This window comes from Petromyzon marinus, chromosome 23 (genome assembly GCF_048934315.1).
Source record: "Petromyzon marinus isolate PM22_M1 ecotype Great Lakes invasive population chromosome 23, UKy_Petmar_22M1.pri1.0, whole genome shotgun sequence".
Lineage (NCBI taxonomy): Eukaryota > Metazoa > Chordata > Hyperoartia > Petromyzontiformes > Petromyzontidae > Petromyzon > Petromyzon marinus.
The window spans coordinates 6,542,190-6,564,735 of NC_133689.1; the positions used below are offsets into that span (position 1 = coordinate 6,542,190).

At 46.2% G+C, this 22,546-nt stretch overlaps 1 protein-coding gene across 8 annotated transcripts in view; it reads left to right on the forward strand.

Annotated features, from left to right (window-relative positions):
* Nucleotides 1-22,546, forward strand: part of LOC116945238 (uncharacterized) — a 90,125-nt gene that overhangs the window by 57,493 nt on the left and 10,086 nt on the right. The window lies entirely within an intron of this gene.

The following is a 22,546-nucleotide window of genomic DNA, read 5'->3' on the forward strand; positions in this document are numbered from 1 at the left end:
GTTCTCCCTGTATCACATGTGACGTTTCTCGCCCCTATTCATTTCTGAGTGTCACAGTGCAACGTGCAAAGCACCGTAACACTGCGAGACAAAGATCTCCCGCGTTACAGCCTTAACAGAATGTCGGGGCAAGTGCTGTTAGCGAGCGCCTATTAAGGCCGGGACGGCACACGAGGGGGTGAGTGGCTATGCACCACGCCCGGCCGCCTTTGTATCCCCAGTGGCCATGTCTACACAACGCCCCAGGTCTTCTTTTGAGGCTGAGTCGACCCATGGGAGGGCCAGGACCGGTTCAGGTAATCGTCACCGGTGGTGTTGGCCGTGAGCGGGAATCGAACTCGGTTTGTCGAGTTGGTAGCGCTGACCACCACCACTACACTACCGCTCCCCCCCCCCCCCCCCCACTGCTTACCACAGAATCAGTCACGCACACACACACACGCACGTATTCTTGGTTCTTTCGGTAAAGTCACGTAGAAGGGAAACAATACAATAATAAAAATATAAAACAATACAATTCTCACGACGTTTCGACTGCAACACAAGCAGTCATGATCACGTGTTGCAGTCGAAACGTCGTGAGAATTTCATCGTTTTATACATTTTTATTATTTTATTGTTTCCCTTCTACTTGGTGACTTTACCGAAAGAAACCAAGAATATGAATCCCTGCAGTCCCGAAAGCTTTAAATCAAAATGTGCACACGCACGTGTTATGTTAATTGCAATATAACAAAAACACAAACGACAACATCTCAATCGTACAACGCCCCTTTGCGGCTATCGAAACCTCGCGAATGTCGCAACGCATTGGGCCAGAGTGTATTGAGAGAGCAATGGCAAGTGTAAAAACACACGTAAGTCTGAGGACACGATACATTGATTAATTGCACGCGCACGCCGGACTTTATTTTGCACGTGCATTTCGTATGAGGACACGGAGAACATGTACAAAAAAACATACCGAAGAATGACTCAGGCACACAAACACGTGTGTGCGTTTGTGTGTGAGTGTGAGTGCGAGTACACACACAAACACGTGTGTGTGTTTGTGTGTGTGCGCTGCGCTATGAACCTGGCGACCCGGGTTCGATTCCCGCTCACGGCCAACACTAGTGACGATTATCTGAACCGGTCCCGGGCCTCCCCTAGGTCGACTCAGCCTAAAATGAGTACCTGGTGCGGTGTGTAAACATCGCCACTAGGGAGACAAAGGCGGTCGGGCGTGGTGCTGGCCACCCACCCCCTCGTGTACCGTTCCGGCCTTCATAGGTGCTCGCTAACAGCACTTGCCCCTACAGTCTGTTAAGGCTATCTGGGGGATCTTTATATTTGTGCTCGCACTCACTCACACACACACGTGTGTTTGTGTGTGTGTGCTCCCACTCACTCACACAAACACGTGTGTGTGTGTGTGCTCGCACTCACAACTCGGTAGTGCAGCGGTTAGCGCGCTGCGCTACGAACCTGGCCACCCGGGTTCTATTCCCGCTCACGGCCACCAACACCTAATGCCGACTCAGCCTCAAATTGAGTACCTGGTGCGGCGTCTAAACATCGCCACTGGGGAGACAAAGGCGGCCAAGCGTGGTGCTGACCATCCATCACCTCGTGTGCCGTGCCGGCGGCCTTCATAGGTGCTCGCCAACAGCACTTGCCCCTACAGTCTGTTCAGGCTCTACGGGGGATCTTTGTCATTGCACTCACGTTCATCAATCCCTATCCCAAAGCCCACAATCCAGTCCTTTTAGCAAACGGCAAGGGGCACAATTGAGGTCGCGTGAAAGTGTACTCCGGCTGAAATTCCTTGATTAACAAGAATTACTGGCTCCCCCCGGGCCAGTCTGTTTGACACCAGACCGTTGTTTCAACTTTATCTCAGGTTTACACAGCTCTACGTTTGGCTGCCTCTGCCGCTGCCCGGTCAGACAGTCTTGGTGCAGCCAGAAGCCCTCCCGCAAGGCAGCGTTGTCACCTACCCCCTGGTTGTTGTTGTTGTTCTTCAGGACGTCCTCTTTAATTTTGTCGAGGTAGTGTGTGTGTGTGTTTCCTGGGGAAAATCTGCAAGTTTTCCCGGGGACATTAAAAGGCCCGGTTGACTTTTGCCGTTGTTGTTGTTGTTGTTTCCAGCTGTGTAATAAAACACCACTCTAGACAATGCGTTTACACGGACGTACAATGGTTAGGGCGATGCTGTGACGAGATGTTAACCACCTCGCCTGGTTTACAGGAGGTCGTGGGTTCGATCCCGACCCTGACGATGCCTGAAAATTTGGAGTTTTGCGCGCGTCTCTTCTCGTGGCCACGTGGATTCTTCTCTGGTTCTTTCCACTCCACATTTAGAAATGTTCCTTTGTGGTATTTGGCTCCTCTTAATTTTCCACGTGACGATAAAAGCCCCTTCCTTGGTTGAGCTATCATTTGTGGCCAGGTCGCTTCTGAAAGAGAGCTGTGCAGCTCAGTGGGCCTTACCTGGTTAAAAAAAAAACAATTGGGTTTAGTAAAGTTGGTTCTTCCAACTTCTGAAAATGAAATAAAGGTGCAGCGCTGCAATTGTCCCCGTCACACTGCTGCTAACGGAAGGGTCTCTTCTAGAGAGTTCTTGAGAGTCCCTCCACAACTGTGGGCACCCGCTTCCGGTAGTGTGGTACATTCCCCTTCCCATGATAGGTCCCGGGGTATCGTGGTTTTTTTAGTTTTTGTACCTCAAGAAGTGGTAACAGCTGTTGCTATGCTGTCCCAATGGCGCGAGTGGAGGACGTGCTGTTGCAGCAGCTGTGTGGGTGCTGGAACACTCGGTGTGGGTTGAGTGCATCCTGAAGGGGCCTCTTCTGCGATGATGTTGCATTTCTGGGCTGGGCCGATTTCTACGGCAGTGGGAAGTTGCAAAATGTACAGGCGTTCTCATTTGTCTCGTTCAGTTTTCTTATTTGTGCGGGGGCTTTCAGCGAATAATATCCGGCCCGGATGGCGTCTGTGCTTATGATGGAATGGTCGGGAGCTTGATTCCTGATTGGGGGGGTGGAGGGAGGGGTTGAATCATCGTAGCCGCAGTCATCATTATCATCATTGTCATCATCATTGTCGTCATCATTGTCATCGTAATTGTCATCGTCGTCATCATTGTCATCATCATTGTCATCATCATTGTCATCGTCATTGTCATCGTCATCATCATTGTCATCATCATCATTGTCGTCATCATCATTGTCATCGTCATCATCATCGTCATCATCATTGTCATCATCGTCATTGTCATCATCATTGTCATCATTGTCATCGTCATTGTCGCCATCGTATCGTTAGATTCACTAAGTCATCATCACCAGCCATCACCACTAGCCATCATCACCACAGTCATTATCATAATTCTTTATAGAACCGATAAATAAATACCATTATGCGAAACGTCAACAGTGGCTTGTTCTTAGGGCACGATTAGCTCCTGTGGTAGAGACGTAGAATATCCACGGCTGACAACCAACCCACTTACGGCACCTGCGCCTTGTGGTAAGTTCGCACTCCCCAATTCGTCGAGAGTCCGGGGAAACTTCGGCAAAATATCGCGTTACAAAACCCGTCGAGGTGAAAAACGATGACAAGCCAAGGTGCCAGCCAAAGCTTTCGTTTTGGTAAAAGTTGGCCGCAGGCAAATGCTGACGTCGGGGACTGAAACGAACACCCTGGTCCCTTTGGTGCACAACAACGATTCCGCTCTGCTTCCTACCCCCGTTGGAGGCGGTGGTGATATCATCAGAAGTGGCCGTGTTGTTTTAGGCCAGGGGTGGGGAACGTCCGGCCCGCGGGCCGTGTAAGGCCCCGCAAAATCATTTGGTCTCTGGCCCTGCCAAGGCAACCGCAGGCGGGACTCGAAATTCAATAAATCTAGGGAGCAAACCTGGAAAAGCAGTTGCGAGTAGCAACAACATCGTCAATAGCCAGCTAACATCATCACACGCCTCACCCAAAGAGAAGCAGTTCCAGCCATCGCATTAAGCAGCGAGTTAATTAAATGTTTGACGAAATATAACAGGTTAATTTTTAAGTTGATCATTTTGTATGGCCCGCGAATGATGTTATATAAATATCCAAATGGTCCTTGGCAGAAAAAAAATGTTCCCCACCCCTGTTTTAGGCTAGTGGATTCACGGTGCTGACCTGGCACCGTGAACTTTTGGCAACCCCAGTTTAAATATATTTGTTTCGTCCGGCGTTTTATGGGCATACACCTTGAGAATGAAAGAGGCGGTTCGAGATGGGGCAATACCACACTCTCCGGGTTTAAGATATTCACTTCTGCCCCCCCCCCCCGCCCCAAGTATTTTAGTATTTTAAAGCAAATGTTAATTAATTCGTTTATTTAAAATAAATGTTAACAAGTTGAACTTACTCTGCCATTTATGTCGGCTACATTCCAGCTGTGGTAATTAAATACAAATACATCGGTCTGACTGTAGTGTTGTACATTAATCTCATTATTCTCATGACAGAGCCTCATTACTCTCTACTGTGTGGACCAGGTCCCCCCTTGAAGAATTGTTAAAGGGACGCTTTATACATTTGTATTTAAAATCATTATTATCAGCAGCGCTGTGAGGGTCCGCCTCTCACACGAAGGATATCGTTGCTCCGCTAGTTTTCTAAAAGTATAATTCCTCCTTCAAGACATTATGCCGAAAGTGTAATCAGGTTAATATTTGAGACAAATGAAAATAATAATTTGAGCTGATTATTTCCAGAATAATCTCTTTTGTTTATCCGGACTCAGAACTTGGTTTAACCTTTTACTTGTCTTTTCATCCCAGCTTATGGTTAACAAACTACAAAATGTGTTACTACGGGTTACTATCTAGCCAGGAGCCTCAGCGGTAGAGCGAGCGGAAGTTTGCGAGTTCAATTCCTAGTTGGGGGTTGATGTCGCCCATCAACCCTCCAGGGTCAATAAATTAAATACCACTCTGAAAAACTCTCAAGACTTGAGTTACTAACACTGTGGCATTAAAATATAGATTTTTTTTAAATACAATTTGTGACGTTTCAGACAATGGCCATATCTGGAAACGTCACCTATTTAATATACATCGGTCATTTTAATGTTTATGGCCACAGTGCCTATTAACGAATGTTTTGTAGGCAGCGCACGCAGTTGTATCATCACCGAAAAACAACCTAATTATGATTAGTTTAAAGGTTGTTTTATGGCGAGATTCCCCCCCCCCCCCATCCAAAAAAAAACCCCTTCAGAGGAATGCATAAATTTCACCACGGGCTCAGAATCGTTCGACATGAGATCAGCCACCGCCTCAACCGCTCATTTGAGCCGGAAATCACTTCATCGTGTTTCACTTTTGTGCCCGGGTCGCTCCGTGGTGCCGCGTGAGTATGGGGCGTGAAGGTTTCGGAGGCGAATATTGACGCTGGTGCACTTCGTCGCAATCGCCTGGCTCTTCGATTTGCATGAAAGTAATGACCGGCTGAGAGTAACGGAGTGAGCCCTCTCTCGTAGCAGCAGCAGCAGCAGGGAAAGGCGTTTGCGGTAAATGCACGCTCAATCGCCGTGCGACGCACTGAATGGGTGCCCTGTGCACGTTGCTGAGAATGGAGAGAGGGTGCCAATGACATTTTCAAAGGAAGGAAAAAAAGTATTTTTAAAAAACTTTTTTTTATTTTAACAGGTAAAGCCCACTGAGCTAAATAGCTCGTTTTCAGAAGCGACCTAGCCACAGATGATGGCTCCACAAAGTGGCTTATCACATGGATATTTAAACGCATGTTTCTGAATGCGGAGGGAATAAAAGTCCTGGAGAAAAGTCCACGTGACAATGGGGGGAACATGCCAACTCCAGATATACAGACGTTGGGGTCAGGTTCGAACACACAAACCTCCTGTATAGCGGGCGAGGTACTTAACATCTCGGCACTGTGGCATTTTTTTTAAAATCTCTTCTTGAAATGATGCCCTTTTTATCTTCAGCCGTCTGGACTGAAGAAACGTAACCAAAGAACTTTCCCGAATTTGTAAAACCGTCATCCCATATGGTCAGGAAATGGTAAATACCTTCCAGTGAGACACATCCCGAAGAGCAGGTATGGAAATTTTCCAAAGCACCTTTTAACATCTTTAAAAAATAGTGTTTACACCCCGCAAGTAAAACTTCTGCAAAACTCACCTGAATTAAAATTAACAACCACATTATCCAGTCCCCCTGCTGAAATATAAATACGTTTTGCTATTGTCAGGGTTAGCATTACATTTATGGAAGCTTGTGACTTGTGTCATTTATACTGCACCAAACACGTATTCGCTTATACTCGACACATGCACGTGCATCTACCCCTCTAGACCACAGGAGCGGGTGCCGTTTGCGAGCACCTATTAAGGCGAGTATGGCGCACAGTGGGCTGGTGTGGCAAGCGCCGTGCCCGAGAACTTTTTTTATCGCAGTCCTCATTTTTCACACCACACCAGGTAGCAATTTAAGGCTGACCTCTGACCTACGCGAGGTCCAGATCAGCTACATATTTCACTCGCCGCTAATAGTTACCATTGCCGGGAATCGAACGCAGATAGCCTGATTCGTAGCGTAGTGCACTAACCACCGTACCACCGCTTTCCATCTTACCAAACAAAAACTTCCCCTATTTGGCCCACGTAAGACTCTTGGTGCATGTGCTGTTTGTGAGCACCTATTAAGGACTGCACCAGAGCACGACGTGGTGGTGTGCCCAGCACCACACCTGGCCATATTTGTATCCCCCGTGCTGATGTTTACAGACTGCACCGGGCACTTGTTTGATGCTGAGTCGACCTAGGGGAGGACCAGGACAGGTTATCAGATATCACTCGCCACCCATGTCAGCTCTGGCCAGGAACAAACCCGGGTCAACGGTTCGTGGAGTCGTGCGTTTGTCACCGTGTCATTTGTTCATCATCACACGTACACACTAAAGACAAAGATCCCCTGCATAGCCGATAATGAGCTGTTGGGGCAAGTGTTGTCAGCGAGGACCAATGCAAGCCAGCACGGTACACAAGGGGGGTTGATGGCCAACACCACACCCGACCGCCTTTGTATCCCTAGTGGCGACGTTTACGCACCGCACCAGGTACTCATTTGAGGCTGAGTCGACCTAGGGGAGGCCCAGGACCGGTTCAGATATATTCGCCTCCGATGTTGGCCGTGAGCGGTAATCGGAACCGGATCGCCGGGTTCGTGTCCGCAGCGCGCTAACCGCTGCACCACCGCTCCACACAACACATACAAAATTCAAAGATTAAGATTCCCCGTATAGCCTTAACAGACTAGAGGGGCAAGTGCTGTTAGCGTGCAGCACCTATGAAGGCCGGAACGGTACACGAGGGGGTGGGTGGCCAGCACCACGACCGACCGCCTTTGTCTCCCTAGTGACGATGTTTACACACCGCACCAGGTACTCATTTGAGTCTGAGTCGACCTAGGGGAGGCCCAGGACCGGTTCAGATAATCGTCACTGGTGTTGGCCGTGAGCGGGAATGGCACCCGGGTCACCAGGTTCGTGGCCACAGCGCGCTAACCGCTGCACCACCGCTCCACACAACACATACACACATGCACACAGACACATGCACACAGACACATGCACGCACACAGAAACGTACACTCAGACAATGCTTGACACCTGGGTCGTAGTTTTGGTTCCCGATCTCTGTTATTGACGCTGCGAACGAGACCGACTTCGTTATTTGAAGCCACATTTGCCAGTCTGGTCTGCCACACAACAGGAAATGCGTTGTCCGCGTGGACTTAGGTAAACATTTCAGAAACGACAAACGTAATTGTCGGCCTCTCGTATCCGTCTCTCCGCGCACAAAGAAAGCCTCATGTGTTGTTTGTTGCATATCTCGTCGGCCACAGAGCCGTCGAAGGGCGCTTTTCTCATCAGCAGAGGCAGCTTGGCTTAAAAATCACCGCTGGTCAATTCCTCCGATGTGTATAGGCAAGGGACAACCTTCTCTGCCATAGACCGGGGTCCCCAGTTCGACGTGAGAACGGCACGCGGCACAAATACGTAACGCGAAACACTCGCCCGTCAAGCGTCGTCGTTTGGAAATATTGAGAACACGGATGAATAACCTCTCTTTCCCACAACAACAACAAAAATGTGATGCTGCTGCTGATGTGCGTGTGACTTGGATGCGGCGTAGGTTGACTGACTGGCAACACTCGTAATGGGTAACATTTACGGGTTCCCATCGGAGGCTTAAGGGGTTTAAGAGAGTTCTCGTGTTCAACAGCTGTGCTTTTAGAAAAAAAAAATGTTTAAAAAAATTACTTGTAAAATGAAAGAAAGCTTCTGTGGCTTTTTTCCAAGTTGATTTAGGACGTGCACCGTGAAGCTGTAACGCTCGTATTTATTGGAATACTAAGCAGACTGACTGTACGAAGATGTAACTGTGTGATAGTTTAAATCATTAAAAGTGCCGCTATTGCATGACGCCTCGACTCGGGCGACTGCAGTGGAGCATGCTGGTAAAACAGAAAAATACATATATATAAACTTAATTCTTGTTTTTTATTCCCAAATAAAAAATATATAGATTTACATTTTGATTTAAAGCTTTCGTGACTGCAGGGATTCATATTCTTGGTTCTTTCGGTAAAGTCACGTAGAAGGGAAACAATAAAATAATAATAATAAAAAATTCTCACGACGTTTCGACTGCAACACCAAGCAATCATCATCAGGTGTGAAAACCACAGCAATAATTTTTTTTAAGAAGTGGCGTTTTTTTTATTGTTTCCCTTCTACGTGACTTTACCAGGTGTGAAAACACAAGGTGTTGCAGTCGAAACGTCGTGAGAATTTTATTGTTTTATATTTTTATTATTTTATTGTTTCCCTTCTACGTGACTTTACCGAAAGAACTAATATAGATTTAGTTTATAAAATATATTTTGCCTACTTGCCTTCCAGACTAATGCTAACAAAATACATTCATCTAGGGGACCTTTTTGCCAATTACTATATTCACATGGGAATCATGTAGGCGGTTAAGATGTTCAATCACCGCATGCACAGCTATTACAAGGCATCACATGTGCATTAACCACACGCACACCTGTGGTAAAACGTGCAAACTAACACGCTTCGATCATAACGTGCAATGAGCATTGCCCTTGGAACTGATTGGCCTACGCCAGAGAGAGACTCCTTTATCGCTTTGTTTCACCGGTGCGATAGACCAAACATCGTCAAAGCATTAATAGTCCGGGTTCAGCAGTTGTTTAAAAAGGCAAGTTGGGACTAGTTTCCCACCCCCCCACCCCGTGCTGAATGATGAGTCCCAAAGTTGTGAAACTGATCCAGTTTGCTTGTTTAAACAAATTCTGCTGGTAAGCATACATCTGGAAAGGCAGCAGGCTGACAGACAACGCATTATTTATTTATTTTGAGATGTGGACCAGAAGGTTATTGGATTATAATACGTAACTTGCGTGGTGTGTACGTGGTCCTAAATTAGAAAGGACAACATGCAAACCTTGAAATGCGAATACCTATTGACTGAATTAAAATCAACTGCAGAAAATGCACTGAATAATAATCTTGGTAGAGCTAAATGTAATTTGGTCGAACTTTTTAAACTCCCCTTTGATGCGAATTATATTTTCAATTATCAGATTGCGCATCAACCTGATAGACTATACAACTAAACAAAAAGCTATAAACTATGTTTTATTTCACCAGGTAAGGCCCACTGAGCTCTATATCTTTTTTTTCAGAAGCGACCTGGCCACCAATGATAGCTCAATGAAGTGGCTTATGTGGATATTTATATCGGCCAAATCCTCTCAATGCGTGTTTCTAAATGTGGAGTGAAAAACCGGAGGACCCGGAGAAAAATCCACTCAATCACGGGGAGAATCACGCAAACTCCAAATATACTGCAGGCGTCAGGGTCGGCATCGGACCCATGACCTCCTGTATGCCAGACGAGGCAGTTAACATCTCACCTTCCTATTAAAAAAAACATTTTACTATCCAGCCAGGTGGCTCTGTATTAGTGCCCTGCAATTGCAAGGTTTCGAGTTCAAATCATACATGGGAGGGGGGGGGGGGCTGATCATCATCATCATCATCTCTCCAGTGTCAACAAAATAAGTCACCCCTGCCTTAGGAATGTGGAATTTCCACAGTTAACTTCAAAGCTGTAAACGGGAGCTACATGAGCACAGCCTCAATGCTCAAATGTGCAGGAAGTCGTCGCTCGCGATATGTTTTCCTCGGCAAGCGTCTGCGCGCGGATTTTCGCGGTGCGTCTCAACCACAAGTGGCCTCGAATGTCCCCAGATAAAAGCCACTACCAACCGATGCGTCCACGCAGCGAATGCGAAATAACCACCCACAGTACAATTTAAACCACGCACGGTACAATTTAAACCACGCACAGTACAATTTAAACCACGCACGGTACAATTTAAACCACGCACGGTACAATTTAAACCACGCACGGTACAATTTAAACCGCGCACGGTACAATTTAAACCGCGCACGGTACAATTTAAACCGCGCACGGTACAATTTAAACCGCGCACGGTACAATTTAAACCACGCACGGAACAATTTAAACCACGCACGGTACAATTTAAACCACGCACGGTACAATTTTAACCACGCACGGTACAATTTAAACCACGCACGGTACAATTTAAACCACGCACGGTACAATTTAAACCACGCACGGTACAATTTAAACCACGCACGGTACAATTTAAACCACGCACGGTACAATTTAAACCACGCACGGTACAATTTAAACCACGCACGGTACAATTTAAACCACGCAGGGCTCTACGGAACGCCTGCCGCCAATTTACCAAGCGACACAAAAAAACAACACAAGGTCCTTCGTTAATTCCCATGTTTTTTTATTATTACGGTATTAGCAGCTTGTTTTAATAAGCCACGCATTTATTTATTTTCATTTACTGCCACCAACCAACCACCAACGCATGCGGGTGCTGTTGCACTGCGCGTTTTTTTCATCACACGCTTTTATTAATACACGCTTTTATCATTAGTACACGCTTTTATTATTAGTATACGCTTTTTTAACTCACTGTTTTTTTTGTTGTATCCTCAAATCTTGTAACTCAATTTTAACCCACATCCCAATGTCGTATCGACTGCAAACTTGGTATACTCATGTCATACTGATGACAATACTATATTCTATCATAACAAATAAAATATATATTTTAACATTCTTCTTTAGATGTTATGTTTCGCCTTGGGTCTAATTGTCCACGGTCAACTCACGTTGGCTGTAATTGCCCACGGGGCCACTTCCTGGAGTACATTTCATAAAAGCGTGTTTTAAAAAAAGTTTAAAAATATATATTATGCTTGTTTGTGTTTGCAAGTGTGGGGGGGGGGGGGGCATGTGTTCCCCGACTTAAAACCACGACATCATCCCTCCACCCACCCATTCAGCAGCACATGGCCTGCAGGCCGAGCGTCTTTGGGGAGTTATGGGTGGGTGAAGAGCCAGGGAGGAGGCTCCTGGGTGGACAATGCGGGAATCGGTTCCACGTGGTGCACCCACCCACCCACCACCACCGTATGGACGCAGGAGGACTCCGATGAGCTATAAAGCTCTTTTTTTTCTCGTTGTCGTTGACGGTAGGAGTTAGGCAGCGCGCGTAGGTGCAACGGTAGCCGCGAGAATATTCGGAGGCGAGACGGATGATGATGGCGATGATGATGATGGCGATGATGATGATGGCGATGATGATGATGGCGATGATGATGATGATGGGGAAACCGCATCCAACTCAGCCTCCCGCAGCTAAACTTTTGCTGTCTGTGTTGGGCTTTGTGACCCTCCCGGGTTTGGTTGTGTTGCTTCGTGTGTGTCAATAAGAGCGGGCGTCCCGAACCTACACAGATTATAATTAAACCCGCGGCAATGAAGCTTGCCAGTCAGCCCTGCTGCTGCTGCCCACCCCCCATCCCCTGGCAGCAAGGGGATGGGGAGGGATGGGGGTGCGAACCAACAACCTCAAGCACGCCAGCCACGTCGTTTAGCAGAGAATTGACGCGTGGGAGGGCAGCGAGAGGGAGGGTGTGGAGGTGAGGATGCAGGCGCGTGTGTGTCAGTGTCGGTGTGTATGTCAGTGTGTGTGTCGGTGTGTGTGTGTGTAGTGTGTGTATGTCAGTGTGTGTGTCGGTGTGTGTGTGTGTGTGTCGGTGTGTGTGTGTGTGTGTATGTCGGTGTGTGTATGTCAGTGTATGTGTCGGTATGTGTGTGTCAGTGTGTGTGTCGGTGTGTGTGTGTGTATGTCAGTGTGTGTGTCAGTGTGTGTATGTCGGTGTGTGTGTCAGTGTGTATGTCGGTGTGTGTGTCAGTGTGTGTATGTCAGTGTGTGTGTCAGTGTCGGTGTGTGTATGTCAGTGTGTGTGTCGGTATGTGTGTGTCAGTGTGTGTATGTCAGTGTGTGTGTCAGTGTCGGTGTGTGTATGTCAGTGTGTGTGTCGGTATGTGTGTGTCAGTGTGTGTATGTCAGTGTGTGTGTTAGTGTCGGTGTGTGTATGTCAGTGTGTGTGTCGGTGTGTGTGTCGGTGTGTGTGTGTGTCAGTGTGTGTGTCGGTGTGTGTGTGTGTGTCAGTGTGTGTGTCAGTGTGTGTGTGTAGTGTGTGTATGTCAGTGTGTGTGTCGGTGTGTGTGTATGTCAGTGTGTGTGTCGGTGTGTGTGTGTGTGTCAGTGTGTGTGTCGGTGTGTGTGTATGTCAGTGTGTGTGTCAGTGTCGGTGTGTGTGTCAGTGTCGGTGTGTGTATGTCAGTGTGTGTAGTGTGTGTATGTCAGTGTGTGTGTCGGTGTGTGTGTGTCAGTGTGTGTATGTCAGTGTGTGTAGTGTGTGTATGTCAGTGTGTGTGTCGGTGTGTCGGCGTGCCTTGCCAGGCACGCTGAGGAGAGGCTTGCAGAGCCCCAATGCGGTTTCAGGAAAGGGCGGTCCTGCACAGATGCCATATTTTCTGTCCGTCTGCTACAGCAGAGGTGTAGGGAATTCCAACAAGACCTACATCTCTGCTTTATTGACCTGGTCAAGACCTATGATACCATCAGTAGGCCTGGGCTCTGGGTCGTTCTTCGTGCTTTTGGAGTACCTGACCCTCTGCTCACGATCATTAAGGACCTTCATGATGGTGAGCGGGCCCGGGTAAAACTACGTGGCCGGGAGTCAGAGCCATTCCCTGTACACCTTGGGGTGCGACAGGGATGTCCTCTGGCTCCCACATTATTTAACATCTATTTTGACCACGTAGTTCGTGAAGCCTTCAATAGCTGTACCGGGGGAATCTCCATATGGTACAGATATAATGGGAGGCTAATCGATGCCCGGGTGCGGTCAAGGGATGGCTCCCTATTGCTCAACCACGTTATGTATGCTGATGACTTGGTAATAGCTGCTCAGTCAGAGGAGGAGTTGGAGATGCTGCTGCTGAGACTGGAGCGTGCCACTAAGAGGTGGGGCCTTACCATCAGCCCCACCAAAACTAAGCACCTGCCTGGGTATTTTGTACCATCGGACACTCCACCCCCACAACTCCCAATCGGTGATGGGGCAGTTGTGGAGAGAGTGGAGAGTTTCCCATACCTGGGCAGTGTGCTTATGACTGGCTCCAGTTTAACAGCAGAGGTCTCACTCCGAATCAGTCGAGCGGCAATATATTTTCATCGGTTGCGTAACGCTGTGTGGAAGCTACCTGGTCTGTCGCTCCGCACTAAGCTTCAGGTCTTCTCGGCCACGGTCATTCCCTCCCTTCTCTACGCTTGCGAAACGTGGACCCCCCTAATGGAACATCTTCGCCGGTTAGAAACATTTAGGCTGGCCTGCCTACGATCCATCCTGGGTTTAACCAGACTGGATTGTGTGAGGAGCTCACAAATCCTTGAAAGATCTGGGCAGGGTCCCATCGGTGAGCTCCTCCGGGAGGCAAGGCTGCGATGGCTGGGTCATGTAGCCCGCATGCCCAGCCACCGCATGCCGAAACAGCTTTTGTTTGGCCGGATTGAGGGGGCTAAGCGGGCGCGGCACGGGCTAGAGAAGAGATGGAGTGATGTGGTACAGGAGGACGTGGAGCTGAGTGGACTTGCCGATGACTGGTACCAGCGGTGTCAAGATCGGCCTCTGTGGAGGAGGCTCGTGAAGGATGCTACTGGGCAGTTGGAGGCAGTCGCCCTCCAACAACAACGGAGGGCGGAGGAGCGATGCTCACAACAGCGAGCGGAGCGCCGGGTGGCTAAAGCACAGCAGGTTGGCACAGTAGGGGGCACAGGTGGTGCATCAGCCAGTCATCTCAGTCAGTCGACCCGTGGCACCTGGGTCTGCCCCGTGACCACCTGCCAGCGGGCGTTCGACACTTCACGTGGCCTCAGGGTGCACATAGCCTGGCACAAGCGTCGTGGTGACGTCACCGCCACTTAGTGGCGAATGGCGGTTGTTGTTGTTGTTGTTGTGTGTGTGGGGGTGTGTGTGGGGGGGGTGTGTGTGGGGGTGTGTGTGTGTGTGTGGGTGTGTGTGTGTGGGTGTGTGTGTGTGTGGGGGTGTGTGTGTGTGGGGGTGTGTGGGGGGGTGTGTGTGTGGGTGTGTGTGGGGGGGTCTTTGTCTTTGTGTGTGCCGTGCTGGGGTGCATTGGGGGCAAGGGGGGGTGGGTGGTGGGGCCACGGAGTTGTCTGCTTTGACAGATGGTGTGGCCTTGCCTCGTGCTGGCTGTGGCTGACCACGAACTTCACAGGGACACCCCCCACCACCACCACCACCAGGGCCCGGCGATATCAGACACATCATCATCTAGACACATCATCATCTAGACACATCATCACCTAGACACATCATCACCTACACACATCATCACCTAGACACATCATGCAGACACATCATCACCTAGACACATCATCACCTAGACACATCATCATCATCATCTAGACACGACATCACCTAGACACATCATCACCTAGACACATCATGCAGACACATCATCACCTAGACACATCATCACCTAGACACATCATCACCTAGACACATCATCACCTAGACACATCATCACCTAGACACATCATCACCTAGACACATCATCACCTAGACACATCATGCAGACACATCATCACCTAGACACATCATCACCTAGACACATCATCACCTAGACACATCATCACCTAGACACATCATCACCTAGACACATCATCACCTAGACACATCATCACCTAGACACATCATCACCTAGACACGTCATCACCTAGACACATGATGCAGACACATCATCATCTAGACACATCATCACCTAGACACATCATAATCTAGACACGTCATCATCTAGACACGTCATCATCTAGACACATCATCATCATCTAGACACATCATCACCTAGACACATCATCACCTAGACACATCATCACCTAGACACGTCATCATCTAGACACATCATCACCTAGACACATCATCACCTAGACACATCATCACCTACACACATCATCACCTAGACACATCATCACCTAGACACATCATCACCTAGACACATCATCACCTAGACACATCATGCAGACACATCATCATCTAGACACATCATCACCTACACACATCATCATCTAGACACATCATCATCACCTAGACACATCATCACCTAGACACATCATCACCTAGACACATCATCACCTAGACACATCATCATCACGACACATCATCACCTAGACACATCATCACCTAGACACATCATCACCTAGACACATCATCATCTAGACACATCATCATCTAGACACATCATCACCTAGACACATCATCACCTAGACACATCATCACCTAGACACATCATGCAGACACATCATCACCTAGACACATCATCATCTAGACACATCATCATCTAGACACGTCATCATCTAGACACATCATCATCTAGACACATCATCATCTAGACACATCATCACCTAGACACATCATCACCTAGACACATCATCACCTAGACACATCATCACCTAGACACATCATGCAGACACATCATCATCTAGACACATCATCACCTAGACACATCATCATCACCTAGACACATCATCACCTAGACACATCATGCAGACACATCATCACCTAGACACATCATCACCTAGACACATCATCACCTAGACACGTCATCATCTACACACATCATCACCTAGACACATCATCACCTAGACACATCATCACCTAGACACATCATCACCTACACACATCATCACCTAGACACATCATCACCTAGACACATCATCACCTAGACACATCATCACCTAGACACATCATCACCTAGACACATCATGCAGACACATCATCACCTAGACACATCATCATCACCTAGACACATCATCATCTAGACACATCATCACCTAGACACATCATCACCTACACACATCATCACCTAGACACATCATCACCTAGACACATCATGCAGACACATCATCATCTAGACACATCATCACCTAGACACATCATCACCTACACACATCATCACCTAGACACATCATCACCTAGACACATCATCACCTAGACACATCATCACCTAGACACATCATCACCTAGACACATCATGCAGACACATCATCACCTAGACACATCATCATCACCTAGACACATCATCATCTAGACACATCATCACCTAGACACATCATCACCTACACACATCATCACCTAGACACATCATCACCTAGACACATCATGCAGACACATCATCATCTAGACACATCATCACCTAGACACATCATCACCTACACACATCATCACCTAGACACATCATCACCTAGACACATCATCACCTAGACACATCATCACCTAGACACATCATGCAGACACATCATCACCTAGACACATCATCATCACCTAGACACATCATCATCTAGACACATCATCACCTAGACACATCATCACCTACACACATCATCACCTAGACACATCATCACCTAGACACATCATGCAGACACATCATCATCTAGACACATCATCATCTAGACACGTCATCATCTAGACACATCATCACCTACACACATCATCACCTAGACACATCATCACCTAGACACATCATCACCTAGACACATCATCTAGACACATCATCACCTAGACACATCATCATCTAGACACATCATCACCTAGACACATCATCACCTAGACACATCATCACCTAGACACATCATCACCTAGACACATCATCACCTAGACACATCATCACCTAGACACATCATCATCATCTAGACACATCATCATCTAGACACATCATGCAGACACATCATCATCACCTAGACACATCATGCAGACACATCATCATCTAGACACATCATCACCTAGACACATCATCACCTACACACATCATCACCTAGACACATCATCACCTAGACACATCATGCAGACACATCATCATCTAGACACATCATCATCTAGACACATCATCATCTAGACACATCATCACCTACACACATCATCACCTAGACACATCATCACCTAGACACATCATCACCTAGACACATCATCTAGACACATCATCACCTAGACACATCATCATCTAGACACATCATCACCTAGACACATCATCATCTAGACACATCATCACCTAGACACATCATCACCTAGACACATCATCACCTAGACACATCATCACCTAGACACATCATCACCTAGACACATCATCACCTAGACACATCATCACCTAGACACATCATCACCTAGACACGTCATCACCTAGACACATCATCACCTAGACACATCATCACCTAGACACATCATCATCATCTAGACACATCATCACCTAGACACATCATGCAGACACATCATCATCTAGACACATCATCACCTAGACACATCATCACCTAGACACATCATAACCTAGACACATCATCATCTAGACACATCATCACCTAGACACATCATCACCTAGACACATCATCATCGTCATCTCCACTGTACCGCTTTTGTTGCTTTTGTCGCCGTGCCCACACTCAGGAAGCTCTCAGCCATCTGAACACAAACAGTGAACACACACACAGTGAACACACACAGTGTACACATACACACACCGTGAACACACACACAGTGAACACACACACAGTGTACACATACACACACACACACCGTGAACACACACACAGTGAACACATACACACAGTGAACACACAGTGAACACAGTGAACACACACACAGTGTACACATACACACACAGTGAATACACACACAGTGAACACATACACACAGTGAACACAGTGAAAACACACACAGTGAACACACACAGTGAACACACACACAGTGAACACAGTGAACACACACACAGTGAACACATACACACAGTGTACACATACACACACAGTGAACACACACACAGTGAACACACACACAGTGAACACACACAGTGAACACACACATCGAACACACAGTGTACACACATACACATTGTTCACACACACAGTGAACACACACAGTGAACACACACAGTGTACACACACAGTGTGTACACACATACATACACTATATACACACACAGAGTGTATACACACTATATACACTGTATACACAGTCTATACACAGTTTACACAGTGTATGTGTGTACACACACTATACACGCAGTGTATACACAGACTATACACACTATATACACTGTATATACACTACACACTGCATATACACTACACACACTGTATATACACTATACACTGTATATATATACTACACTGTATATTCACACTATACACAGTGTATACACTATACACACTGTACATACACACTATACGCAGTATACACACTACACACTGTACATACACTACACACTGTATATACACTATACACTGTATATACACTATACACTGTATACACATTACACACTGTATACACACTATACACACTGTATACACACTATACGCACTGTATACACTATACACACTGCATATACACTATGTACACTGTATATACACTATACACACTTTATATACACTACACACTATATATACACTACACTGTATATACACTATACACAGTGTATACACACTACACACTGTATACACTATACACACTGTATATACACTATACACACTGCATACACCCAGTGTATACACTACACACTGCATATACACTATACACACTGTATACACACAGTATACACTATACACTGTATATACAGTACACACAGTATATACACTACACCCTGTATATGCACACTATACACACTGTATATACACTAAACACACTGTATACACTATACACAGTATACACACTATACACAGTGTATACACACTATAGACTGTATACACATTACACACTGTATATACACTACACAGTATACACTACACACTGTATATACACAATACAATGTATACACACTACACACTGTATATACTATACACAGTATACACTACACACTGTATACACTACACACTGTATATACACACTATACACAGTGTATACACACTACACACTGTATATACACTATACACACTTTATACACACACTATACACACAGTGTATACACACACTACACACTGTATATACTATACACAGTATACACTACACACAGTGTATACACACACTACACACTGTATATACACACTATACAGTGTATACATACACTACACACTGTATACACACTACACACAGTGTATACACCATACACACTGTATATACTATACACACTGTATATACACACTATACAGTGTATACACTACACACAGTGTATACACACTACACACTGTATATACTATACACAGTATACACTACACACTGTACACACTACACACTGTATATACACTACACACTGTATATACACTATACACACAGTGTATACACACTACACACTGTATATACACTATACACACTGTATACACACTACACACTTTATATACACACTATACACACTGCATACACACTACACACTGTATATACACTATACACACAGTGTATACACACTACGCACTGTATATAACACTATACACACAGTGTATACACACTACACACTGTATATACACTATACACACTGTATACACACACTACACACTGTATACACACACTATACACAGTGTATACATACACTACACACTGTATATGCACACTATACACACTGTATACACACTACACACTGTATATACACACTATACACACAGTGTATACACACTACACACTGTATATACACACTACACACAGTGTATACACACTACACACTGTATATACACTATACACACTGTATACACACACTACACACTGTGTATACACACTATACACACAGTGTATACACACACTACACACTGTATACACACTATACACTGTATATACACTATACACTGTATACACACACTATACACACAGTGTATACACACTACACACTGTATACACACACTACACACTGTATATACACTATACACTGTATACACACACTATACACTGTATACACACTATACACAGTGTATACACACACTACACACTGTATACACACTACACACCGTGTATACACTACACACTGTATACACACACTACACACTGTATATACACTATACACTGTATACACACACTATACACTGTATACACACACTACACACTGTATACACACACTATACACAGTGTATACACACACTGTATACACACACTACACACTGTATACACACACTATACACACAGTGTATACACACACTACACACTGTATACACACTACACACCGTGTATACACTACACACTGTATACACACTACACACTGTATATACACTATACACTGTATACACACACTATACACTGTATACACACTATACACTGTATACACACTATACACAGTGTATACACACACTGTATACACACACTACACACTGTATACACACACTACACACTGTATACACACACTACACAGTGTATACACACACTACACACTGTATACACACACTACACACTGTATACACACACTATACACACAGTGTATACACACACTACACACTGTATACACACCATACACTGTATATACACTACACACTGTATACACACACTATACACACAGTGTATACACACACTACACACTGTATACACACACTATACACTGTATACACACTACACACTGTATACACACACTATACACACAGTGTATACACACTACACACTGTATACACACACTACACACTGTATATACACTATACACTGTATACACACACTACACACTGTATATACACTATACACTGTATACACACACTATACACTGTATACACACTACACACTGTATACACACACTACACACTGTATATACACTATACACTGTATACACACACTACACACTGTATATACACTATACACTGTATACACACTGCACACTGTATACACACACTACACACTGTATATACACTATACACTGTATACACACACTACACACTGTATATACACTATACACTGTATACACACTACACACTGTATACACACACTATACACTGTATATACACTATACACTGTATACACACACTATACACACAGTGTATACAGCGTAGCAAGCACTCACTAGAGCCGGCAAGTGGCGTGTGTGATGGGGTTGTTGTTGTTTTTGTTTCGGGAGTGTTTATGCGGCTGGAGCAATCGCACAGGGGCCGGCCATAAATGACGTCACGCGATTTTGGAGGATTTTTTTACCCCCCCCCCCTCGTCGCAAAAAGTCAGACCCCCCCCCCTCAAATATGACGTCACAAAGCTCTGCCCCCCCCCCCCAAATATAAAACATGCTTCAAATCGCTTTAAACTATTGCCATTGAAGCGCGTATTTAATGTGCCGCTGCACTCTGATGTTGTAGGAGAAAACATTAAAAAGTCTATTCAATTAAGTAGAACGTGTTGTCTATATTTCACATCGTCACAAATGTCAGACCACCCCTCCCCCCCAGGTGCGTGACGTCATTTATGGACGGCCCCACAGCCAAAAAAGCAAACGGCCTCCCTGCAATCTCTCTCACCAGAGTCGTCAAGTTTTAGACACACCTGCTGGGTCAGGTGCCAACTCCACTTGCCCCCCCCGGTGTTGTGTGCCAAGTGTAGCGAGCTGGCATTGTGTTCGTGTGCTTCCACAAGCAAACTGTGCCATCGCGTCCCCGCCAAGGAAACACGCGGCAGCGCCGGTGAAGGCACAGCGGCATTATGATGGTGTGGCCAAAACCATGACGGTGTGGTCTTTTTGTGGCCAGAACCGCGATGTTGTGGCCATTTACCATCCGTTGTTGGTGTGGTCAGACCCGTATATGGTGTGGCAAGATCCATGATGGTGTGGTCACACCCGTGATGGTGTGGCCAGTACCATGATGGTGTAGTCAGACCCGTGATGGTGTGGTCAAAACCTACGATGCTGTGGCCCTTTGTGCTAAAGTTTACAACACGGGCAACCAGGTGCTGCCCATTTAAGGCCGGAGTCGCCCTCGCGGAAGCCCAGGACCGACCGGTCCAGATGATCTCCGTTGATATTGGCCGTGGTGGCCAGAGATTGAACCCGGCGTCGCCAAGGGGGCCCTTAGCCACAGCACAACATTGCCCAACCACTTGCGTTAGCGCCGCA